General features: G+C 39.3%; 1 long non-coding RNA gene across 1 annotated transcript; it reads left to right on the top strand.

The window, feature by feature from the left end:
* The first annotated feature begins 328 nt into the window (after positions 1–328).
* On the top strand, positions 329–24,742 carry LOC123368402. The gene is made up of 3 exons (XR_006578768.1): positions 329–418; positions 16,197–16,484; positions 23,426–24,742. It is a non-coding gene; the product is annotated as an uncharacterized LOC123368402 (long non-coding RNA).
* Positions 24,743–25,007: the final 265 nt, after the last annotated feature.

Genomic DNA, 25,007 nt, shown 5'->3' with positions numbered 1-25,007 from the left:
GTAGACTGAGTAGAGTTTGTAGAGGTTTGAATGATACTTGGGTCACTGTGATGGCAGAAACCTTCACAGCAGAGACTCTGAAGGCCCAAATCACAGTTGGCCTGTGGCTCTTTTACATTTGGTGTGTGGGCAGAGCAGCCACTCCCCTGAAGAATAATCCTGGCACCCACTGAACCAGCTCTGTGTCCCACCCCCTCAGCAGGAGATCCCAGTTCCAGGAGGCATTCCAGGGCTGGTGAGAAGCATGTTGGGGGTAAAATGGGAGAGGGAGTGGCCAGAGTGCTCTTATGCCCATTGATTCTATGCTTTTGCAATGGCATTTAGAGTTAATTGAATCAGGGCTGCCCTGGCCTGGGCTGGGACTGAATCTGCCCTCTGTTCCTGGCTGGCCCTGGAACCGGCGGCAATGAATTGCACTGTGAGTGTGGAATTAGTATTATTTGTAGCAATAGCGTGAAGGTAAGGTATTTTACACCCCATCTGAGGAATCTCCATCTCCATTCATCATGCAGAAAGCAAAATTAAGACTGAAAGCTAATTGCTTGGCTTTGTTTTCTGATTTTTTTTTATTTTTTATTTTGCTCAGTAGTAGAATATTTTACCTGTAGATAGCAGCAGACTCCTATGCATTGAAGCCTGATAGCTGAATTCTGGGGAATTACCCATTTATTTTTTTAAAGTAAAATAAAAAAGAGAAGTAGCATTTCTCCGCCTGACTGATGAATCATGGCACATCCGCCTTGTTACATCAGGTTTTGTTAGATCACATGACATCCTATATCCTGATACAGTACCATGCACTTGTTACAGTAGCTACTTCCACCTTGATAGTTGCAGGTAAGAATGAATAGAAGTAGAAGTGTGTAAGTCTTTACTTGGCTAGCACTTTGCTGTAACAAAATCTGATAAGAGAAGAGTCTACAGAAGATTGCTAAGACTGCAGTTTTAGTTTTGTCTGTGAGTAGAAACTGGCATCTTGAGTGTCTAAAGAAATATATATATGAAATAGGGATTCTTCACTGGTTTAATCCCTTAGGTATCAATAGAGAATAAAATCCAGAAGCAGAGTTGTTGCTGAAGCAAGGGGCTATAAAATGGGGTGAGAGGGAAAGCAACAAACCTCATTCATATTTTTTTTAAAAAATCCTCTTCCAAACCCCTGGCATGGCTTGTTGCTACAGCATTGCCTCTAATCATACTCTAATTGTTTTACTTTCATCATTTATTTTTTCTCTCAGAAATCAGATTGTGAATATTATACAAAGTGAATCTGCTCATACTAATTGTATATTTACTTTGATCTGACTAACATGATACTGAAGGAGTTTTCCAAGCCTTAAGAAACTGCATGTAAGATTTCAAAAAACTTTAAAAGAGCTCTATATGTATCTAATACTTATTTTCCACAAGTCCTGGTCCCCTGAAACATGATACATTTTAGGTACTGTGGAGTTTTATTTCAAATTTTTTAAAGCCCCATAACTCCTAAATAACAAGCAGTTAGGATAATAGTTCAAGCTGAAATAGTATTTTCTAGCGCAGTGTACTATTGTCATTCTGAGTGGCTGTCAATATTTAGATGGCAGTCACTCCAAGAAAAATATATAAAGGTAAAATACAAAGGCTTTCCTTCAAAATCCAGCTGCACTCTTTGACAAGAACTTATATTAGGAAGATGTGGATGATTTCAGAATCACCTTTATCCTATTTATTGAAGGTCCTTCTAAGTATACATGGCATAGAAATGAACAGGGGAATTTTCAGAAGGTAATTCAAAATCATGCAACATACGTTTTGGGTATCCAGTTTTGGGTGCTAACATAAAAAGGGGAATTTTCAAAGCTGAATGTGGCCTGGGCTCCTACTGGGAAATTTGCTTTGTCGTGGGTTCTCAAGGACATGAATGCACTCAGGCAGATAGTAGGTCAATAGAATAGTCAATAGAATCTTCAGCACTTCTTGTATGGTTCAGTTTTTACTCACTGTTCTGCTCCCTGTTTCATATTATAGGTGCTTTCCCCACCTAATATTGAGGAATCAAGAAATGAAAGATCATTTTCCTACAGCCACATATTGTACATATCTATTATTTTCTATGCCTATATTTTGGTTAAATATATCCTGTAAAATACTACATGTAGGCAACATGGCCAAGTTGATGTCCCTAAAGAAATTTACATTTTTGCATTTCCTGACATTTTTTCGTCTTTTAATTGCTTAAACTTTGACAAAATATTTTGGGGTAGATCCTCAGCTGGTGTAAATGGTCTCATAGCTCGAACAAAGTCACTTGGGCTTAGGACATGTTGCTAGGTCATACTATAAAATCTAAAACCTACTCATTGGCTAATTTTTTTGATTTAATCAATTGCTGCTGTGTGGTTAGTCTCTTTCCAAAGCTGCCTGGGAATTAACATGTACTGAATGCTTTTGATATATAGGAGTGTTTGTTTCAGGAGTGCTTAATTCTTTTTTGAACTGGATTATCATGTTAGTCCTTGATCTGGTCTAAATTTGTAGCCTAAACCTTGCTGGCATAAACTGGCCTCAATCCTTATTTTCATTTTTTTTTTTTTGTATCTCATGCTATCAAATGCTAGTATGCCCAAATGACTCCATAATTTTTGCCTTGTCTAGCTGAGGTATTTTTAAGATACCTGCCACCATGGTATATTCTTACCTTATTTTTCACCCCAAACACTACCAAATAACCACATATGTAAAAGTTGCAATGTTTGTGTATATTGTCCAATAATAATAATAATTAATAAAAAGCTTACTATGCATGTCCCTTATGCATAACCTTCTACTGGTCCATTAACAGTTGTTTTGCAATTGGTCTATACTTCAAATGTCATTTTTCTGGAGACCAGCCTGTACTATGGAAAGTGGCTGTACTAGTTTATTTCATTCACAGAAAAAGCACTGAGTTTGAAGTGGATTATATTAATTCATAGAAGACTGCACTAAATGTGTATCTAGCTGATGAATCCTTTCTATCCTTTTTTGTCTCTTTACATATGTGACCAAGAATATCTCCATATACTTTTCTAGGGCAACTTTAATAGTCTTCCAAATTTCCTATTTATTTCATTACATTTTTGAACTACAGTAGAACCTCAGAGTTATGAATACCAGAGTTACAAGCTGACCAGTCAACCACACACCTCATTTGGAACCAGAAGTGCTGGTTATAAAATACAATACAGTATTGTGTTAAACATAAACTACTAAAAAATATTAAGGGAAAGTTTTTAAAAAAAGATTTGACAAAGTAAGGAAACTGTTCCTGTTCTTGTTTCATTTAAATTAAGATGGTTAAAAGCAGCATTTTACTTCTGCATAGTAAAGTTTCAAAGCTGTTTTAGTCAATGTTCAGTTGTAAACTTTGAAAGAACAACCATAACGTTTTGTTCGGAGTTACGAATGTTTCAGAGTTACAAGCCACCGCTATTCCCGAGGTGTTCCTAACTCTGAGGTTCTACTATATTTAAGTCTGTCTCTAAATGTATCTTTGTACATTTGTTCCATCGTTTTCAAGCCCATGCACAGCTCCACAACTGCCCACACCTGCTCCTCTGCCTGCTTCCTATAGCCCTTCCAAGCTATGCGGCTAGTCACTCACAATATGAACAAATAAATAGCTGACATGATGTCTCCTCTTGCCGTGAGAGCCCAACAGCCTCATTGTCGGATCAAGCTTATTGCCTGGTCCACCACTGAGTATAAAACTGTAAACAGCTGTGGATCGTTGTAGTCATTAACGGACTCCTCTTGAGTGGTGCATAAGCCTGCATTCACCAAGGGAATGGTCTTGGCAAAATGCCTAATGGTGATTCTTGCAAGTTTTAGAATGGGGGATCTGAAAATGGGCCAGCAACCCTGTTAAGCTGAATTCCATTATTTATTTTCCTCCTAATGCCCTGTATTTCCTGGTCCAGCGCACACTGCTGGAAAACTGAGGAATCAGGCTGTATACATCAAATACTGAAACCCACATTAAAACCATACAAATGGTAGCTAGTGTACATTAGCTCCTGCAAAGGTCCTCCTGCCCCAACTGCTATGCCCACGTGAAGTCTCATTGAAGGTAATGGGATTCCATGTGGGCATAAGAGTCTGGATGGGTGGATCCCTTTGCAGCATAAGAACAATACTTTTTGTATTTTAACCACAATAGCCATTTTTTACCTCATTGACACCAGCATAAATCTAGAGCAAATCCATTAGAGTAATTCTGGTGTCAGTCAGGTTTGAATCTGACCCTATGTTCTTAAAATAATCACATCTACCTCAGTTTAAATTTACCATGGGGTGATCAGAAAGGTTGGAGATGGAAATGTAGTTTTTCCTTATAAAATGGAGGTGGTGGGGGGAAATCTTACATGACTTTTTTTTTTCTATTCTAGTCTTCTGTAAAAGTCCTTTCAGCAGGAGTCAGTATATTAGTGCCTATGTATGATCATGTAGTAGCTTAATTACTGACTTATGAATCCATTGCTGCCAGTATTGGGTAGCTGCTTTTAATATTTTACTCTTTCCCCTCCCAACACGTCCTGACATCTGACTTTATTCTCATACTTAAAAAGCTGCAAATTGCCTTAGCAAGACCCACTGAAACTGGAGGACGATTACTATACACATTGTGGATGTGATGCAACTGTTTTTGTGCAATTTAGATAGCATGCTGAGAGGAGAGCAAGGATGGTGCAGTAGCTTGGGCATGAGGCTGGGACTTGGGAAACCTAGGTTTGATTCCCTGTTCCACCATACGCTTCCTGTGTGACCTTGGACAAGTAAATTAGTCTCTCTCCCTCAGTTTCCCTGTTCTCTTTGTTGGGGATAAAAGCACTTCTCTACCTCTCAGGCTAAATACAGTAAAGATTTTCTGGTGCTCTGACACCTCTGTGATGTGGTATACAAACCCCACACTAGAACAGAGGAGGTTAAGGGCAATTATGGGACCATGTAGACCCCATGTAGGGGTCTAAACCTTGGGTTTTCCCTAGTAACAACTTGCAATGGTTGTGCAGGTGTGTCTCCAAACCAGATTCCTGTGAACAAGTGGTAGCAACACAGAATGCCCCTTTCCTCTCCCAGCTGCTAAGGAAGAAGGAGGTGAGGGCCACTGAAGGTTGTCCCGGATCTGTGCAGTGTCCCTGCTGCATGATGCAATTTCCAAAGACACCAGAAAGAGGGTAGATAGTGCAGGAGGTTAGCAAGCCACTAACCTTTTTTTCATCCCTTGACATCCATAAGAAGACAATACTGACTATGTGGGTTGTCCCCTGGGGGAGGTCTGTCAAAGAGCCCATTGGAAGGGGTAGGATTGTATGGAGACAGAAGGCCTTCAGGCTAAACTAAGTTTAGATAAAAGCATTCAATCCTGAACCTTTAGAAATCTCTCATCATGAGATTTATAGAAATTCTTGCAGTAGAGAACTTTGTTTACTTCATACTCTTTAAATCTAGCTCTGCTATTTTAGTGTTGGGTTTTTCTTTATTTTATTTTTTTCTTTGTAATATACTAGAAGTATATTAAGAAATGATTTCAAGGGGAAAAGGAGATTATTATTCCAATTTGGGATTCAAGGTATTTTAAAATGTGTGATCTGTATTTCAGTGGTGATGAGGCTCATGGGGGCATACATATACAACTGTAGAGAGATATATCTGAAATCCATTGAAGTAACTGGTTTTGTGAATCTTAAATTGGAACAATAATCTCCTTTTCCTGTTCCTGGGGGGAATGCTTGGCCTGGCAGGAGGAACTCAGGATCTTATAAACTTGCACCCCATGACTCTTTCAATGGTAATAGAATCATAGCACAGAGGACAATACAATGCAGACTTTTGTTCTCATGTTTTTGTCTTTCCTTTTAAATTGACTAAGGCAAAGAAACATACTGCAGAAAATGAGTTTAGAAAATAAATGCTGATGTTCACTGTTCTGTGGGATGACGAATGCCTCCTGGCAGAGCACCTTAATCTGCCTGTGACTTCAATGGCAGCCAAGCAAGCCCACCATCTTGCTAGACTGGGCACCTTGTGTTTAATTCTACTCCCAGTGAAGTCAGTGGTGAAATGCTCATTGGCATCAATGACCAGTATCTCAGGGGGCATAGCTATTGTTGTACTGTATACAGAACTGAACGGTGTTGGTCCTGATTTGAGCAGGGGGTTGGACTAGATGACCTCCTGAGGTCTCTTCCAACCCTAATATTCTATGATTCTATTATTCTAACATAGTAGTGTTATAGTAGCACTTATAAGTGTCTCTCCTATCCACAGGATCTCATAGGCTATGCTATGCCACACTGTAGATGTTAGAACAGTGTTTTGGACATTTGCCTTTCTTTCTGATGAACAAGTAAAGCTTTAATGTTTGAAGGAGGGTTACTGGGTTGCTACTGTGCCTCTGTAGGACACAGCTGCTTGCACAGGAAAATAAAACAGTTTTCTCTGCACTTTTTTCTTGGGAGTATGCAAAAATCCCATGTGCATTTTTTTATGAATTGGACCCTTCTATTTTATAGCCACTACTAGTCATGCTTATTACAATGCCATATTATGGCCTTAGCCACTTTTTATGTCCCTGTAACATAGTACCCTAGAGAAAGATGCTTCACTAAGCAAGAACCAGTAAACTTGCTACAGAATCAGCGGAATACTTTTCACAAAAGTGCATAAACTTCTGTTCTTAAACATTGTCATCCTTCACCTTAACAAGCACAGCAAAAAGGTTCCACTGGTTTCTATGCCTTGTTAGGTCTATCATCTTTTTAATTAATAGTGTTTTTACGAAGCCGTCTGAACTGTGTCATTTCCATTATCAGGAAACCATTGCCATTAATGAATAATTTTCATTTCTGATCCTTGATATCATGCTAGTTGATCTCCTGTTTCCATGCCGCCGAATGATAGCATCGTTTTCTGCCCACGATCAAATTTAATTTGGACTCTGATTATATTATGCTGTTGCGACTGAAGTGTCAATTTTTGTCAGGCAATTAGGAGCTATAACCTGTGAAGTTAAGTTTGATAGGCATTGTAATTGGATTGTTACAGTAATAGCTTGGAACATTCCTTTTTTTCTTGCTTCTTTGATTCTTGATGCATACTTTAGTCATGAGAACAAAGGCATTTTGTTATTATGCAACCATAGGACATTCAAGACAACAAGATGTAGACAGAGTTTTTCCACTCGCCTCACGTGGACTTGATTTGGATTTAGGTTTGACCAGAAATCATGACAGGATTTTGAAAAGAATTCTGCTGGGGTCAAGGAAACCTGCAAAAGTCAAATATAGAATAAAGCTTTTAGGATCATAATTTTTTGTGGTTCTTTAAATGAAAAGGTTACACAGAAAAAATAAATCAGAACTGGAAATGTGTCAAATTACTCTTTACGTCATTCTCACTTCTTTTTAGCAATTTAGTGGGCTCCGTGAGTTTGTGATCTCGGCAAGTACCAGGTACTGTAATTTTGGAACACGTTATGGCCCAAATTCTCTGATGGTGTATATGGGCACAGTTCCACTGAACTCTCACCAGCAGAGAATTTGGCCCTATGGAAAATAATCACAGCACGATAGCTAGTATGTAATGGAGAACACATTTATTTTTATTGGAGCCTTGTTGTCAGTTCACTCTCCAATGTCAGATTGGAAGTATCTGGTTGTACATTTTTTTTCTTCTTCGCCGACACAGTAGTTCACAGATTGGCTGCTTGTCAAAAGAGAATTGTTCTCAATGTCTTTGGCATGTGCTCAGCCCTTCCCCAGGCTCCCCTCCTGATCATCTCTGATCAGAGGCACAATGAAGAGACATTTTAAAAAGGACAATGGAAAGGGGCTACCATATCCAGCACTCATCTGATTAGGAATATGTTATAGACACTGCCATGGGACAAGTAAAAGAAGGAGGAAAACAAAGGAACCCCAGCTGCTGTAATATCTAAGAAATAATGTACACACACTAGGGTGTGGTTATAGAAAATGGAAAATTCAAACCAGAGTTGCAAGGTGAGTGGCTAAGCGAAGTTAAAGCTTTAAAACTAATGAAAGGCAAATTTGAAAAGGGTCACATATGTCTGTATGGTTTAAGTAACTCCCACAGAAACTAGAGTTCTTAATGGAATTAGCTGAACATCCGAGGATGCCTTTGTCCCACCCCTTCAGACTTCCAATCACCTTCTCTGAAACAGCACTAGTACCTTCCATCTGCTATTGTTTCATTGGGGAGTAGCCTTCTGTGATCTGGTGGACTCACGTTCCAAAGAGGCATCTCATGGTGTGGCCTGGTAGACCTGCCCCTCTCTGCTTCAGGGAGTAGAGTCTTCAGGGACAGCCATTTCTGTCCATCTTCTTCTCTATCATCTTCAGTGGGCTTGCTGAGCTTGCTTGCTCTTGGAGATAACCTGGTGCATCTACTGCATCCTTTGGCAACTTTAGTGTGCTCTTGGTAGGCCTGTTCCCTCCCAAATCCACTCTGCTAATTTTCTTCTGAGGGTAACTGAATGATCCTCATCCCAATCCTGAAGCATTATGTCCCAGCAACTCCTCTGGTAGGTCCTGAAGCTTTATCTTTTGACAGTGTAAATTCACAATTAAGTTTATGCTCCCATAATGCATTGTGGGATTGCAACACTCCCAGTCTTGCTCCCTCAGTTCCAGCACAGATCATGTGAGACTAACAGTTCTTGAGATGACCCATACCCAGGACTGCAGATCCAGATGAGAATGTGGTAATATCAGAAAACTCTGGATAGCCGTGCTTGGTAGATTCTGTGTCATATAACATCATTACTAGAGGCTGTGGGGAGGGAGTGCTTTCTATGTGCTTTGAATTTCAGCTCAGACAGGGAAACTAGACTGGTCTGTTAGTCAACTTCACTGTTCTATTTAAAATCCCTTCTTTTTTCTGTTTCTTTTGCTAAGTATTAACAGAATGTTTAAGTTAAATAAAACAAAACATGAACATTTCCATTTGTATTAGACTTTCTTTAAAATCTTTACTTTCATGCACAAAGCCTAAATTTTGGGTCTAGGCTACTTGATGTTGTCCCCTTTAGTCTGGTGATGTCAAAAACGAACACTGAGAACCTGGAAGGATGCATCAGAGCTGTCAAAAAGAGAGTGGATTGCTGAAGTGACACAGGCAGCTGCATATGAAAAATAGAAAGTAAATATGGAATAGAAAGTAAGTTAAATGGATTTGAAGATATCTGTAATCTATTCTTTAGCTGTATCAGAAAAGATGCCCTGATCTATGATAGGAGATGGTAGAGGGAAGTTGAGGGGTGAATGAAAGTTTTTGGCTCTGAAGATGCCTAAGAGACACAGAATGCGGTGGAATTATATCGGAAAAAGAAAGTAAAAGTCATGTAAATCATTATGTATGTATGTGCCATTTTCAGGAATATAGACTAAAACTCCAATGAAAAAGAGAAATGGACAGGTAGATTAGTAGGCATGAAGAAATTCAACCCCAGCGGATGCATGCAACTTTCTGGAGTCTCACAGCAATAAGAATCATTATTAATTTTCCATTTTTCAGTTTATCTGATACAGGCCAAGAAATTACCGTATGACTAATTATCTGTAGCTCATTATTTGTAATGTACTGTGGCAATAGTCAATGAGCTCTGTTTTCTGAAAACTGTTTCAATCTTTTGCTGTTAGTACTATAATGAAGCAGGTGCAGGATATACTTGCATAAGAACTGAGAATCGTGTTAGCACCTATGCTGCACAGTAAAGCTGCTGATACTTTGCATGCAAATTGTAAGCATCATCTGAGGATCAGCAGAGTTCATAGGTTCAGTATTCTCTCCCTTTCAGCCTCCTATGTCAGCCATGTTTTAACCAGCTGGGGGCAGAATGACATTTTGGAAATTAAAGAGAAAAGAAGTAGAAATTACAAATCCACTAGTATTTCTGCATCTGTGCCTCACCATTAATAATATAACATGAAAAATTCTATCAGGTACAAATGATGTCTGATTATATTTTTGAAGTGTCAGTGCATGGGCAGCTTTACATTTGACATGCCATTTAAATACTTCAATATATTTTTATATTTAAAATAAAAATCTTTGTCAGGATAAAACCTCGGTGAAATCTCTTTATTTTCATACTGGTGTAAGAAACATTTCCAATCTTTTTGACATGCTGATATATTAGAAGTTACATAACTCTTTATAATCTTTCCAAATATTTCATTCTATGAAGATATTTCATTGACAACTTCCGTTGTTTTTACTATACTTGTCCACCCCTTCACATTTAATACTCTGATTACACACCTACTTTATGTTGGATGCAATCTGATCATTCTAGTGAAATATTTTTTCTTTAACTCTTGAAGGGAATTTATCTCCGATGAAGGGGATTGAATGTTGTCACCCCTGGGATGATAAATCCAGTGTCCAAAAATACAAATAGCGTGGGTAGCAGCACACACTTCCCTCACAGTGTTCCTCATCTCTAACCTGGAAGAAACACAGTTAAGGGTGAAAGGGTTAATCAGTTCCCATCCCCAGTCAATCTAGTGAAACTGCAAACAGGCATGTCAGTTAGTTTCAGACATGGCGGTTGTTTATGTGATGGGAACACCCATTGCAAACTGGACTGGGATCAAAAAACTCCTTTCTCATAAGAAACTAAACTGCTGCTGTTGTAATATCTACCTAGTAGGACTGGATTTAAACTGGCAATCTAGAGGTAAAAGGATCTGTAGTCTGTAACCAAGCTCTTTGAGCCATCACTCCTAGAGATTATTTTACAAGTTGCATGCCCTGTCCATCACTATACCTCGCGGACCACTTTTCCCCATGTACATATGCCTTAATTATTGTTTATTAAGCACTGACAGTGTACTTGGTCCTGTACAAGGCATAAATAGAAGACAACCCCTGCCCTGAAAAGCTTACACTTAAAGCTGAGCAAATAATGATCCACAAACAAAAAAATCAGGAAAAAATCCAGGTTGATTCAAACTGAAACCATTAAAAAAAATTTTCATTGAATTAAAAGACTTGAAAAAATTCTAATTTGAGTCAAAAAAAATTTCAGGACAATTTGAAACTTTTTAAAATTTCATTTCTACTTGACTGAAGTGTTTTGGTTGTCTCAAAATTATTTTTTGTTATTTGTGAGGTTTTCATTTTGATTTGGCAATTCTCAGATGTTTGTCACCCTTTTTTGTATTTTTTTTTAAATTGGTCAAATTTGAATTTGAAAAGCCATTTCAAAATGAAATGTCAAACTTATATATTTTGAAATATTTGAATTGTTTTTTTCTTGGTAGAAACTAGTTGTCAATTTGACCAAAATTTGCTGTTTATTTTGTAGCACCAAAAAAATGCATTCTAAGGTGAAAAAGCTGTTCATCAAAAAAATGTGTGTCTGGCCCTACACACAATGTAGAAGACAGACAGAAAGGCAGGACACACCAGTAGATCCAGCGATTGGCCAAAGGGCCAAAACAATTTATTAAGTAGATTATGTGAAAGTAAAGTTCAGAAAAGCACATAAGATGGAATAGTTTTATAGGTCATATTATGGAAAACAAATAATTTGCTTGCCAAACTGTCTGTCTGGCAATACATTCATGCTAGATAGCATTAAGGATTATTTCATAAACATTTTTTCACACATACTAGATCAGTTTCATTCCTGGTTGTGGTAAACTAAATGGATTAAAAAAAAATTATGGGAGAATATTCACACTCAAGATTGCAATGAATTGGAAAGATCTCAAAGTAAGAAAAACAAATATAAAATCACAACTGTATTAAAAGCCTAACTAGAAAAGCACATATATTGTTCCCAATTCTTTATTTACAGACCCTGATGTAAATTAAAGATGACCCTTGACCACAGCCTTCAAATCTGGATGTGAAACCTTTCCAGAGTGTGGGGGTTTTGGTATATGGAGTTTTGCTTTAGACCTGTGAAGATAAGAATGCCCCACAAAGTTTGGATCCACATTCAAACTTTCCCCAAATTCAGGGACATTCAGATCCAGAATTTTGGTCTGGGCCCATCTTTAAAATGAAGCCATCAAACACCCTTAAACCATAAGCTGAGAAATGTAGTATGGAATATAATATTTTGAGGGAAGCCGGGGGGCGGGAGGGCTGGATATCTCAAGGGATTTGTACTGCTATATAGAGAGTATAGCGCATCAGTTTGAAACCAACCTATGTCAAAAATGACTCAAAGTTGTTAATGTTTGATTTCTGTTTAATGGCCTAAGAGAAATAAGGTGGCATTTTCAGGCTGATTCCTAGCGGACAAGTGGCCGCATCACAATTGGCAGCCTCGGATCAAAGACAGAATGGACATGGAAATGGAACTATCTTTTGAGGTTATCTTTTCAATCAGGGTAAAAGTATATTGGCTTGCAAGGTGAGGAAGATTATCCTTCCAATGCATCCATGCAATGGATAAACAGAGGACTTGTTTCCTAGGATAAGATTTTTCCAAACTTGCTCTCAGCATTGGCCTAACTCTACTCCCAGATTTCACTGTGAGTGGAGTTAGATCACTAGTGAGAACTTCTGAAAATCCCATCCCTAATGTTTCCAGCTGACAAGACACTGTGCTAGCTGAGAACTGAACCCAGATCAAGTGCTTGGAAGGCAGCCATGCTAGCTACTACATCAACAATGCTGACCCCCACACCTACGGTTTCCAATCTGCCATGATCATGGCATTCACTTATAAAAAAAGGGGGGGGGGAAGGCGCAAAGCAAGCTATTCTACCTGAAAAGGACAGTGGTTATAAATAATCAGGGAAACAGCAATACAGGGAAGACATTTGTCTTACAGCTGTGATCTGTTGCTTCCTAAAGGCTTGAGTGTGGAGATATTGCAAGCCCTAAGCAAGGGGAAGTGTTTAGCTGGACTACCCAAAGAGAAGACCAGGGACTGAATTAGGACTCAAAATTTGGCCTGAAAATTGCAAGTTTAGTGTGCAGGTATAAGAAAATTACTCAGAATTATCCAAATGGTCCTTGAGTAGAGTAAACTTTTTTTTTTCCTGGCCAAACAAAAAACAAAACAAAAACAAACAAACCAAAAACATCCAAGAGGAAATAAAGTTAGTTTTAGCTTGACCAGAAACAAAAAGCATTCTTTTTTTTTGCAAACTGTAAAAATAAAAATAAAATTGTTTAGTTTGACTTTTTAAACCTATTTTAAAAATAAAATTGAAACTAAAAAGTTGTTTCAAATTGAAAAATTGAAAAATTTATTTAGAAAATGGCAGAACAAAACACTGAAATAGTTTTGGAATTCTTTTTTACTGGACTGACTAGGCGAATTCAGCACAAATTTGCAAAATGTTTTGGTCTGCCTAAATCTGCTTTGTTTTATTGAAAAAAAGTTTTTGTCTGAAAAATTTTGCCCAGTTTTATTCTTGAGTCCAACCATTAAAAAAATACCCTGACTTGCAATGATGAGTTTTGCCTAATCTTTCTTTGTTTCCCTCTAGATCAAAAATGGCTTGTTACTACCCCTTCAAACTTTTCACAGTTAAATCACACTGAATTCTCATAATCTGGCTATTTCTGATGGGAATTCTTAGCCCAGTCCTGCTCTGATTGATATTAATTGACTTTTTTTGCCATTAAATCTTTGCAGGAGCAGGGTTGGACACTCCATGTGTGTATGTTTGCACATGTGCCCTTTACTGGATGGTTACATGTTCTAAAGAATTTAAGGCTTATTCCATAGACAGCTGCTTACAGAGATATTTCAGCTTGAGTGGTAGAAGCTTGTGTTTTGGATCTATCTATCTATGACAATTATATGGCCCTCAATGCTATAGCGTCTGAACACCTCACAATCTTTTGTAAATATAGGAACTGTAGACCCAGGATTCTGGTCATAGCTCTATACCTGTGTGTAGTATATTTGAAGAGGTGACAACTTGTTCACAATTAAGCATGCAGCCACAGCCTCATTATAAGGCTGATTTTGACCTCCCCCACCTTTGAAGTTCAAAAAAAGAAAACTAAAAACCCTCCCGGCATCACGTTTTTAGAGTTAAGACTTATTGACAATGGTAACGCTTTCTGAAAACTGTGATTAAATTGTGTCAGTACTTTTTCAGATTAAAAGACTTAAAATAGCTTCTTTTTGCAAAATATGCAATGTCTATTGTTCCTTTGTGTCCTTCTCTCTGCCCAAGGAAATCACATAATACCACAGAATCTGAAACATAAGCAGATTTTATGCAAGAGGCAGTTTTTCAGGGCAGGAATAATAAAATGTTTAAGAAATGCCATTATTTGAAAACTAGACTGAATTCTTTGTCAGTGAATTCAACAGGGAAAATATCAGGGAGACAAAAGGGCTTGTCTACATCGTGTGGCAATGTGCATTATGGGGTGTGACTCCTAAAGTGCACTAACATGTGGCTCATTAATTGACATAGTACTATTTCAGAGAGCACTAGGGAACTTTTAGTGTGCACCAGCAGGGCCTACATGGACCAATTAATGTGCAACACGTCAGTGCTCTTTAAAAATCACAACCCCATAGTGCACATTACCCCACCTTGTACACAGGCCCAAAATATTTTTGTCATCCAACTTTGAACTGCACCAGGCTGCTTTTCAAAAGTGGGAGGAAATGACAACATCTGGGAAAATGATTTTATCTTTCCACATTCCTGGCTCCATTTTCCAGATGAGGTACCAAGGAACAGAGGCTAAGACCCAGATCCCCAAAGATATTTTGGTGCCTAACTCCCACTGATTTCAACTCATTTAACTCCCATTGAGAATCTGAGCCCAAGTGATCTGCCAAATGTGATGTAGAAATCTTGTAGCATAGCTGGGAAGAGAATCCTGCCCTTTGCATCCCTCTGTCCTTAAATCTACTGTTGGTTGTTGCCGAGAATCAGAGCTGGAGTGTTTATTATGTGGGCTGTGTAAGCTTTCTGATACCCTTAACTACTCATTTTCTTGCTTTTCGGTGCTCGGGTTTTGTAAGTGATGTGGTTGTTAGGTACCTTTCTTAACTCTAAGAAAACAATGTCCAAAGATGACTGTGAGGAGTTACAAAGGGCTCTCACAAAGCTGGATGACTGGGCATCAAAATGGCAGATGAAATTCAAAATTGATAAATGAAAAGTAATGCACATTGGGAAACCTAATCTTAACTTTACATACAGAATGATGGTGTCTAAATTTAGCTGTTATCACCCAAGAAAGATATCTTGGTGTCATCATGGATAGTTCTCCGAAAACATCCACTCAATGTGCAGTGGCAGCCAAAAAAGCTAACAGAATGCTAGGAATCATTAGGAAAGGGATAGATAAGACAGAAAATATCTTAATGCCACTATGTAAATTCATGGTACACTCACCCTTTTAATACCGTGTGCTGTATTGGTTGCCTCGTCTGAAAAAAGACATTAGAATTGGAAGAGGTACAGAGAAGGGCAACAAAAATGATTAAGGGCAGTGCTTAATTTGTAGTGAAAGAAGTGCTGGGGATCAAGCAATTAGGTGCTGTGGCTCAAACAATTTTTTTACATTCATAACTGATGCAGCAAGTCCAAGCTTAGAGGTGCCAGGTCTCAACCCTGGCAAGCCCTGGCACATACTAAGCAGTGATTAAAGGTTTGGAACAGCTTCCAAATATGAGGAGAGATTAAAAACACTGGGACTGTTCAGCTTAGAAAAGAGATGAGTAAGAGGGGGATATGATAGAGGTTTATAAAATCATGAATGGTTTGGAGAAAGTGAATAGGGAAGTGTTATTTACCCCTTCGCATAACACAAGAACCAGGGGTCACCCAATGAAATTAACAGGCAGCATGTTTAAAACAAACATAAGGAAGTACTTTTTCCCTTCCACACAGTCAACGTGTGGAACTCATTGCCGGGGGTTGTTGTGAAAGCCAAAAGTATAACTGATTTAAAAAAGAATTAGATACGTTCATGGATGACCAAGTAAGTCAGGGATGCAACCCTATGCTCTGTGTGTCCCTAAACCTCTGGAAGCTGGAACTGGATGACAAGGAATGGATCACTTGATAATTGCCCTGTTCTGTTCATTCCTTCTGAATCATGTGATGATGGAATGCCCTGTTTTGCCAGCCTGCTTTGAATCTGTTGTGCTTTACTGATGGGAAAATTAAACCATTATGTGGAGTTAACTGGCATTCTTTTCCCTTCAGCCCTGGCACCGGCCCAGCCTAATCCCTTTGCGCTGCATCAAGATGACATGGATTGACCTGTGCTAAGGATTTCTTCCAAAATTCTTTTCCTGTAGAGCAAAGCAACGAACGCAATGTGACTTCATTGAGACAAAGGCTAGGCAACATCTTTATCCTCCCAGATGTGGACCACTGCAAGCACTATAAAGGGAAGCCTTTGAAATACTATAGTGCAAGAGTAAGGACTGATTGATACAATTAGCACCAACAGCACAGTAATTGGATAACCTCTTCCTTGGATGACTGACGGTTAGTGGACTATGTTGTTTAATGGTAAAATAGATTTCACACCATTATAAATACATACAGTAGCCCCTTGAAATTTCCTTTATTGCATTCCATGACAAAACTGCATTCCAAATACTGTACAAACATCTGCTATGAAGCTCCAGTCCTCAGAGAAGTGGGATTGGCTGCTCTCTCTTTCAGCTAAAACACTCAACAGAAAGATTCCTCACTTCTTCCTCCCAATGAAGAATTCTGACTTTTGACTTACATGTGCAGTTTTCTGTAAAGATGGTGTCTGTGTGTTTCCTAGCTTGATTGTGACTCCTCAAGCATATCCTCTTGTCTAGGGCATAAGGTAGAGTAAAATAGTTTACGCATTGTGACAGACCCAGGCCAGTGAGGTACAGGCGTCTGGTAGAGGGCAAATATACTGGTCACTGGATGAGTAGTTTTCTGTTCCCTGAGTGACCAGAGCAGGGGCTCCACTAGAGTAATCAGGAACCTGCTAGAACCAATTAAGGCAGACAGGCTGATTAGATCACCTGCAGCTAATCAAGGCAGGCTAATCAGGGCACCTGGGTTTAAAAAGGACCTCACTCCAGTCAGATGAGGAGGAGCCAGAGGAGAGGAAGTGTGTGTGAGGAGCTGGGAGCAAGAGGCACAAGGAGCTGAGAGGGAGAGGGTGTGCTGCTGGAGGACTGAGGAGTACAAGCGTTATCAGACACCAGGAGGAAGGTCCTGTGGTGAGGATAAAGAAGGTGTTTGGAGGAGGCCATGGGGAAGTAGCCCAGGGAGTTGTAGCTGTCATGCAGCTGTTACAGGAGGCACTATAGACAGCTGCAATCCACAGGACCCTGGGCTGGAACCTGGAGTAGAGGGCGGGCCCGGGTTCCCCCCAAACCTCCCAACTCCTGATCAGACACAGGAGGAGTTGATCCAGACTGTAAGGAAGATCACTGAGGTGAGCAAATCTGCCAATAAGTGCAGGACCCACCAAGGTAGAAGAGGAACTTTGTCACAGCGTGTACAAGCCACTAGTTAATAAGCATCTTTGTATTCACCTTTAGAGTCATCGTCTTCACCCCCAGCCGCCTTCCTTTTCTTAATAATATTTAGGGCAGACAGCATTGTTAATGGTCAGAACAGGGGACTAAGAGACAGGGCTCCTGGGTTTTGTATCCAGCTCCTCCAGTGAGTCTTTATTAGAGATGGTGGAAATTTTTTATTCAAAAGTTTTTTGATGAAAAATGCCTTTTACATATTAACAGTTGAAAATATCTGTTTTCTTCTAAAGGTTTAATGTATTCATTGAAAAAACAAAAAGAAAAATGAGAACCCCAAAATGAAAATGTATTTCATTTTAGAGGGTTTTTTTTAAGGACTTTTTTTGTCAAAAACAATAAAAAAATGCAAAGGATTTTTAAAAATAAAAATAAAAAAAATAGTTATCTATTTTTTTCATACTTTCCTCTCACCCCCAATGTTTTTTTTCAAACAGCTGTAGTCATTATGTGACTTGAAACAAGTTGTTTCAATTCTCTGTGCCTTGTTTTACCCATCTGTGGATGGGAGAGAGGGAATACTCACCTACTTTCCAGAGTGTTGTGAGGCTTAATCAAACTGTTTGTAAGCACTTGCAGACTTCTTGATGGAAAGCACTAAGATATGGAATGTATAATTATTATTAATGTATATTGCCCATTATTTTTATCTATGGTGGTTTTCCACTGCTTAAGAAAATTAGTCTAATCTAATGTATTGGCCAGATAGAACCACTGAAGTTCCTTTGGTTGGAAGTTCAGTAATGGAGTCATGTTGAGTTTTATCTGCAGCAATCTTACTTTACAAGCTTCCCAGAAACATACAGCTTGAGCATTGCTTCTAATTGTTGGCTTCAGGCTAAAATTTTTGATCACTTTATTCCTGCTATTTTCAGTGAAATTCATTCAATGAAAAGACTGGATAATATTTTATACTGTTTAATGCTTTATTTTTGGGCACACGAGGGATGAATGTGACCTTTTGAATTTTAGCCTAACTTTGGTAAGAGGGAGCATCCTCATTCTTATTTTTTATTCATATTAATACTGCATCTATCTCTTTTGCCCTGTAGAAAGCTATTAATATTGTTCTATTAACCTCTTTCTAAGTACTAATGACCTTTCCCCTGAAAATGCAATTATTGGATGTTTTTTCACAGTAAATCTCATTTATTAGAAAGTTTTGCCTCATACACTTTGTTGGCTGCCATTTCATTTAAAAATCGTGCTTTTCATTATTTTCAAATAAGTAACTTATTTTTAGTAAAAAAAACCACACATGTAATGCATTGACTATTTTGAGGTTTGCTTGACACAGCTGTGCCATTGACGTCATAAAGCTAGAGGGCCACAATGATGACAGAGCTTTCTGCAGCCTGTCCCCGCTCAATCACAGCTGGTCTGCTGCAGCTGGAGTAGTAAAGGCACTTTAGAGAGTAACCATCCAAAGCACTGTCTCAGAGCTGGGTCCCCTCTAGTGTCCGCTCCATGATGTCTGACTCCTTTGCCAGAGCTTCTGCTTATTCTCCATGTAGAAGTGGTGATGATTGAGCTGCTGCTGGGCAGCTTTCTCCGCTCCCCTTTTGACCTATTCAAGGGACAGAAAGAGGGCCTTTTGCTTGTGGGGATAAGGGCAGCAGCCCCTTTGAGAGGGACAATGTTGTTCTTCAAGGTGGTGGTTATGGGGTGTAAAAAAAAGCTCTTTATAGACCCTTCTTCTCTTCCCACTAAGGGTAGAATAAGAAGATAATGCCCCTGTAGGTCTCTTCTCTGGCCTCACCATCAGCCCCTCAAAGGAGTTTTTCACTGGCCTCCTAAGGGGCTGGGGGGAGAGGATAGGCTATCTCCCCAGCTCTCCCCTTTGGCATGGTGATAACATTATGGTCAGAGGTGGCTTCCAATAGCTCATGGAGGGAGAAAGAATGAATACTCTGGCAGCCTTTTTCCAGGCTATAACAGATTAGCAAAATTAAAATTAAAGAATTCTTTAAGAAGACATACTGCTGTGTGAAATAGTCTAACTATTGTCATCTGGTGTCTAGATGGGGTTTGATTCTATTGTATAGAAACATTTCAGGACACAGTATCCATAACTATGTGTACGAGCAAGGTAGGTCAGAGAGGAAGAATGATCTTGTGTTTATAGCGCTAGAGTGGGACTTGGAAGTTTTTGGTTCAACTTTCAATTCTGCTACAGACCTTGGAATTTGTACCCAAGCTTTCTAAGTCTTAGTTCCCCATCTTCACAGTGCAGATAACACTTCTTTTTGTCACCCTTTGTCTGTCTTTTCTCTTTGGATTATAAACTCTCTTTTGAGCAGAGACTGTCTCATTATGCGTATAGATCAGGGGTTCTCAAACTTCATTGCACTGCGACCCCCTTCTGACAACTAAAATTACTTTGCGACCCCAGGAGCGGGGACCGAAGCCTGAGCCCATCCAAGCCCCACTGCCCCGGGTAGAGGGGCCAAAGCCCAAGCCCCACCACTCTGGGCGGGCAAAGCTGAAGCTCAAGGACTTCAGCCCCAGGTAGGAGGACTGCAACCTGAGCCCTGCCACCCATGGCTGGAGCCCTCGGGTTTTGGCTTCAGTCCTGGGCAGTGGGTTCAGACTTCCACTCCGGACCTCAGCAAATCTAAGCCAGCCCTGGTGACCCCATTTGGGGTCCTGATGCACAGTTTGAGAACCGCTGGTATAGATTGTACCTAGTGCAATAGGCTCGCAATATGTTACTATAATAGATGTAAGAAATGACGACACATATATAGCTACAATTTCAGCAAAAAGAATAAACTGCATGCAGTTATTTGCCTAAATTCAACCAGTTCAATCCTGGGAGAGAGCCACCTAGGTAGAAAGTTCAACTAGTAGCGGAAAAGGCTGTGCTGCTTTGGACCAAGGAAGTTATAGGGCCCTGGGCAGGCTGGCTGGGGATGCTCTGATTCTGTGCATCATCTCAATCCCAGCTCTTATGAAGTCTGTGGTGCAAACAAAAGCAGTTCCTCCTTTGTAGGGGCCATGGGTGAGGGGAAGGGAGATGGAAAGGAATGGGAGTAATTTTCACTTCCCAGAACCAGTTTAATCAATCTGGACCTTTATGGAACAAATACCACAAGGCTGAGATTTTCAAAGCCACCTACGGGATTTGGGCATCCAATTTGTGTTAAAATATGAGTGTCTAAATCCCCTAGGCAGCTTTGAAAATGTCAGCCCAAATGGTCTGACTGAACTGAGGGCACCTGTAACAGCTATAGGGAATAATGGTTTCCCCCTCAATCCAACTAGCTACACTACTTGCAACAGCAACACAAACATTTGGACACTAACATTTTACTCTCTGAAACTTTGTTTGCTACCACATAGGACTTGTTTTGTTTTTTTGTTTAAAAGTTCAAGCATTTTTTAAACTTTGTTTTTCCAGCAGATACTTGGACTGCACTTTTCAGAAAACCGCATCTTCTGTACATTTTCTGGCTCTGACTCATCAAAATGAGCTGTGTTAGTCACATAAAATTATGTATTTCATAGAATAAAACAGGAAAAGCACTTCACCGAGTCATCGGCATAGAGAGTGTGACTGCTAAGCCACTTACCTGACTCTATAGGGAGAGGCAAGCACACAAAATGACCCAGCTCACATGTGTGAACTAGTGACAGGAAATCATTTTTAATCAGGTGAATATGATTCTGTTAATATTTGTTACAAATGTTTTTTTAAATAGTTCAAAATCTTTAGAGTAGAATTATCCATCAGGTGTTCCATTGTCCTTTTTTCTTAGCTTAGATAGATTTAGCAAGAAATCTAGATTTGATTAAATAATCTAATCAAGCTTTTTATAACATGGTCTCGGAGTGCCTGGTTATTCTGTACTCTAAAGCTAGTTGACTTTTTAAAAAACAAAAATTGCAAAACCTTGATAAAATTTTTCATCAACATTTAGAATGCTGAGGGGGGAAATAAACAGGGGGAAATGTTGCAAAAATTTTCACACAGAATGGTTTCCATTTTTTCCACCAGCCCTACTCTCCACTTGTTAAAAGCTCATAACTTGGAGATTTCAAAGTGAATGGTCTTCCAGGTTGATGACCCACTGACGAGGTTGTGGAGATTTTTTTATTACAAAGGAAGTAAATATACTTCACCAACTTCTATGAGTTTCCTTAGCAAAGTCATGGAACATCAAGTGACGTTTCCAGTCGATTCCAACCTCTATTTTAACTTCTTCTTTTTCGTGTAATCAAATTTTTTTTTTAACCATGAGCTGAGTGTACATACTTTTAAAATAGCATTGATGAGGCAGAAAGGTACAACAGCAAACAAACACTGTAGCAATCTGGACTCAGAAATATAGAAATATGACTTGTCATTCAAAATAGCCACACTTGCCACATGAGTTATTAACGGAGTCAGATGATGAGTCCTCAGTTAATTATATTTGTACCACTAACTACTTTTTAGCCATGATTGATTTAGTAGTGCTTTTTTTCTCTTTTACTGTTGCTTAGGCTTGAAGCATCATCTTTATAATACATCACACCTACTTACACTGGCATATTGTTTTTGTTGCATAACACCATCTATTAATATAACCTGGCATGATGTATCATCCCATTCATTATCTAGCTCATATTTCTAAATTTTATTTCTGACAGAGATTTGCCAAACTATTTTGTTAGAGTTCAAATGCAGGAGAATATATTGGGTTTTTTTTTTGTTTGTTTTTCTTTTTTACTGTAGACCTATATTCGTAGGAAAGAACCTACTTTCCACTCTTTTGGGGGCTGGTGCTACACTGCAATTAAATACCCATGGATGGCCCATGTCAGCTGACTCAGTCTTGCAGGGCTCGGGCTAAGGGGCTGTTTAATTGTGTAGATGTACAGGTTCAGGCTGAAGTCCGAAGTCTAGGACCCTCCCACCTTGCTGGGTCCTAGAGCCTGGGCTTCAGCCTCAGCCCAAACATCTACACTTCAATTAATCCGCCCCTTAGCCCAAGCCCTGCAAGCCTGAGTCAGCTATGGGTTTTTAACTGCAGTGTAGACATACCCATAGGCATAATTACCTTTCATCCTAATTCCGATAAACAGAAACAGACACTGGAGGGGTAAGGATGGACATTCTTTTAGCCATGTAGCAGCTGGATTGCTGCTGCATCTGCAAATCCAGCTTTGCTATTTAAAGAGCTGTTGTTTTACTCTTTGCCACTGTACAATGTCAAAATAACCTAGGAACAGGCCAATCTATCTTCAGATAGAGGCTGGAGGTTAGAACTGCTGATACAGAAGGTCACTGAGCACTTTACTCTCTTGCAGGCTGGGATTAGGTGCCCAAGTCCCAGTTTTGGCTCCACTGCAATCCCCAAAGCTCTCACCAAACCCTGTAGGAACCTAAATTTCTTCCTCTGGGTATGCACACACACATTTTGTGGATTGCAGTGTTGTTACTCAGATTTTTCTAGACACTCAGATTTTTTCTAGACTAGAGTCTCCCAAAACTCTAGTCACTTTTGAAAACCTGGATTATGGTGTTGTCTCTCTGATCTTCTGTTGCCAAATCTCATTTAAAAAAAAAGTTAAAATTGCATCAAATATTTCCCTGTTTCCACTCTTTCATGTAGGCAACTGTTGTAGTTGCCACAGAGATGTTTTATTTCATCACCAGTTTGAGGGCAGATGGTTCACACAGAAAAATACATGAGACTTCCTGATTGTTATAGATTATTGAATAAGCATATACAAAGAATTATTTGTTTATTGAGTTAAATATATATTTCTTTTCAACAGAAAGATTTTTGCCTTAGATCCTTTATATTGTACATGCAGGCAGACTTCCTGCTCTTGGACGCAAAAGGCTAAATTCAGCCATGGTATAAATGGATACAATGCTATTGATTTCCCTGCACTTGCTCCCACTTATACCAGGACTGTATCCAGAGTGTTTCTCTGGAGGATCCAAGGACGGTGAATCATAGCAGCAGATAGAAAACGTCACCCTGAGAGACAAAACATGGCCAACTGAAACAGACTCCACCACAGACTCAGAAGCAACTCCTACACATCTAACAGAAGCAGAGAGAGAACTGAAGCCAGAGGCTCTTCCAGTGAACCTGATCCTGAATCTCTTCTCCCTTTTCAGCACTAAACTGCATTGTCTTAATCTGGGACTATGATTTATCTGTGAAATTCCTAGTGGGTGGCAGAGGTGGGAAAGGGGGCTACTCAAAGCTCCCCAGAGCTGCAGGCTGAGGTAAATAGCGTGTCATAACACATTTATCAAATGATAACAGAAACCATACAAATATATACAAGAGGGAGGAGGGAACCCATTCCCCACTGGGAAGTTACTGAACATTTTGACCAGTTTAAAAAAGTGTGTGTCTGTTTGCGCGGTGGCAGGGGGAGGGTGGGAAGATTTCACTGGCTTCACCTCTGCAATAAATCATTAGTCTGGGAAGCCTGAGCAGACAACTGAAATGGATGATCCCATTATGGATCAAGGTGGTGGTATTCCTGTCCTGGGGAGTTTGAGAGAGACCACCCAAGCACTGTGGGACAGGGATGAGACTGTCAGTTCTGCCTGTGGAGCTTTGAAAGGATCAATCTGCAGCCTCTGACGTGGTGGGAAGGGGAATAAAATAACTAACGGCGCTTCTCGAATAGCGGGCATGACATTAGTCATTTGTTTGAACAAATCCCTCCATCAGTCTCATTTGGATTCTGGTATTTTTCCTTCCCCTTGCATGGATTGTCAATGTTGATAAAGAAGGAATGCAAAGTGAGGTAAAATCTTTTGAAGGTATGCAATAGTTATGCATATATTAGAATTTGTTGTGTCAACATATTTCCAAGAGGATAAAATATAAATGCTATATCATTTAAATGTTATAAGTACATGCCACTCTGTTTAGAATGTAAGGGCCAGATTTGAAACCCTCACTGACAATGAGTAGTATCTTACTTCATAAGTAGCCTCATTGAAATCAGTGGGGACTACTCATGGAATAACATACTACTTAACATGAATATGGCTTTCAGAATCTGGCCTCATATTACAAGATAATACGGAGATACACAGGGCATCAGAGAGAATGGAATGGTATTAATTATCTACCTAAAGACATGTAAGAGTCCAGATTCCAATATGGGAGAGGGAGAGAATTTTGGATTCAGCTTCTTTCAAAGAAAATGATACTGGGGTGCAGTTGGGTGCATAACATACTGCAGTAATTCCTGAAGCTTTGCCAGTCCACTTCTGTTGATACAGGGTATGAATTTGGGAGTACGTGGGAGTTCCTTCCATTAAACATTATAAAGAAAGCTGATCAGAATTTCTTATCAAAGTTTTTGTTATAAAAATGACCTTTTCTTAAATAAAACCAAACCTTCAGGAAAAAATTGTCAACACTATTGACATGTCCCATCTTTTGTGAAATTTTCCATTATACGTTTAATCAAAATTGTTTTTTGAAATTTTTTGTTTACCAAAAGCTGAATTTCCTTGCAG

The sequence above is a fragment of the Mauremys mutica genome, chromosome 4, assembly GCF_020497125.1.
Source record: "Mauremys mutica isolate MM-2020 ecotype Southern chromosome 4, ASM2049712v1, whole genome shotgun sequence".
In the NCBI taxonomy this organism is placed as follows: Eukaryota; Metazoa; Chordata; order Testudines; family Geoemydidae; genus Mauremys; species Mauremys mutica.
This window is presented reverse-complemented; position numbering and strand designations above follow the sequence as displayed.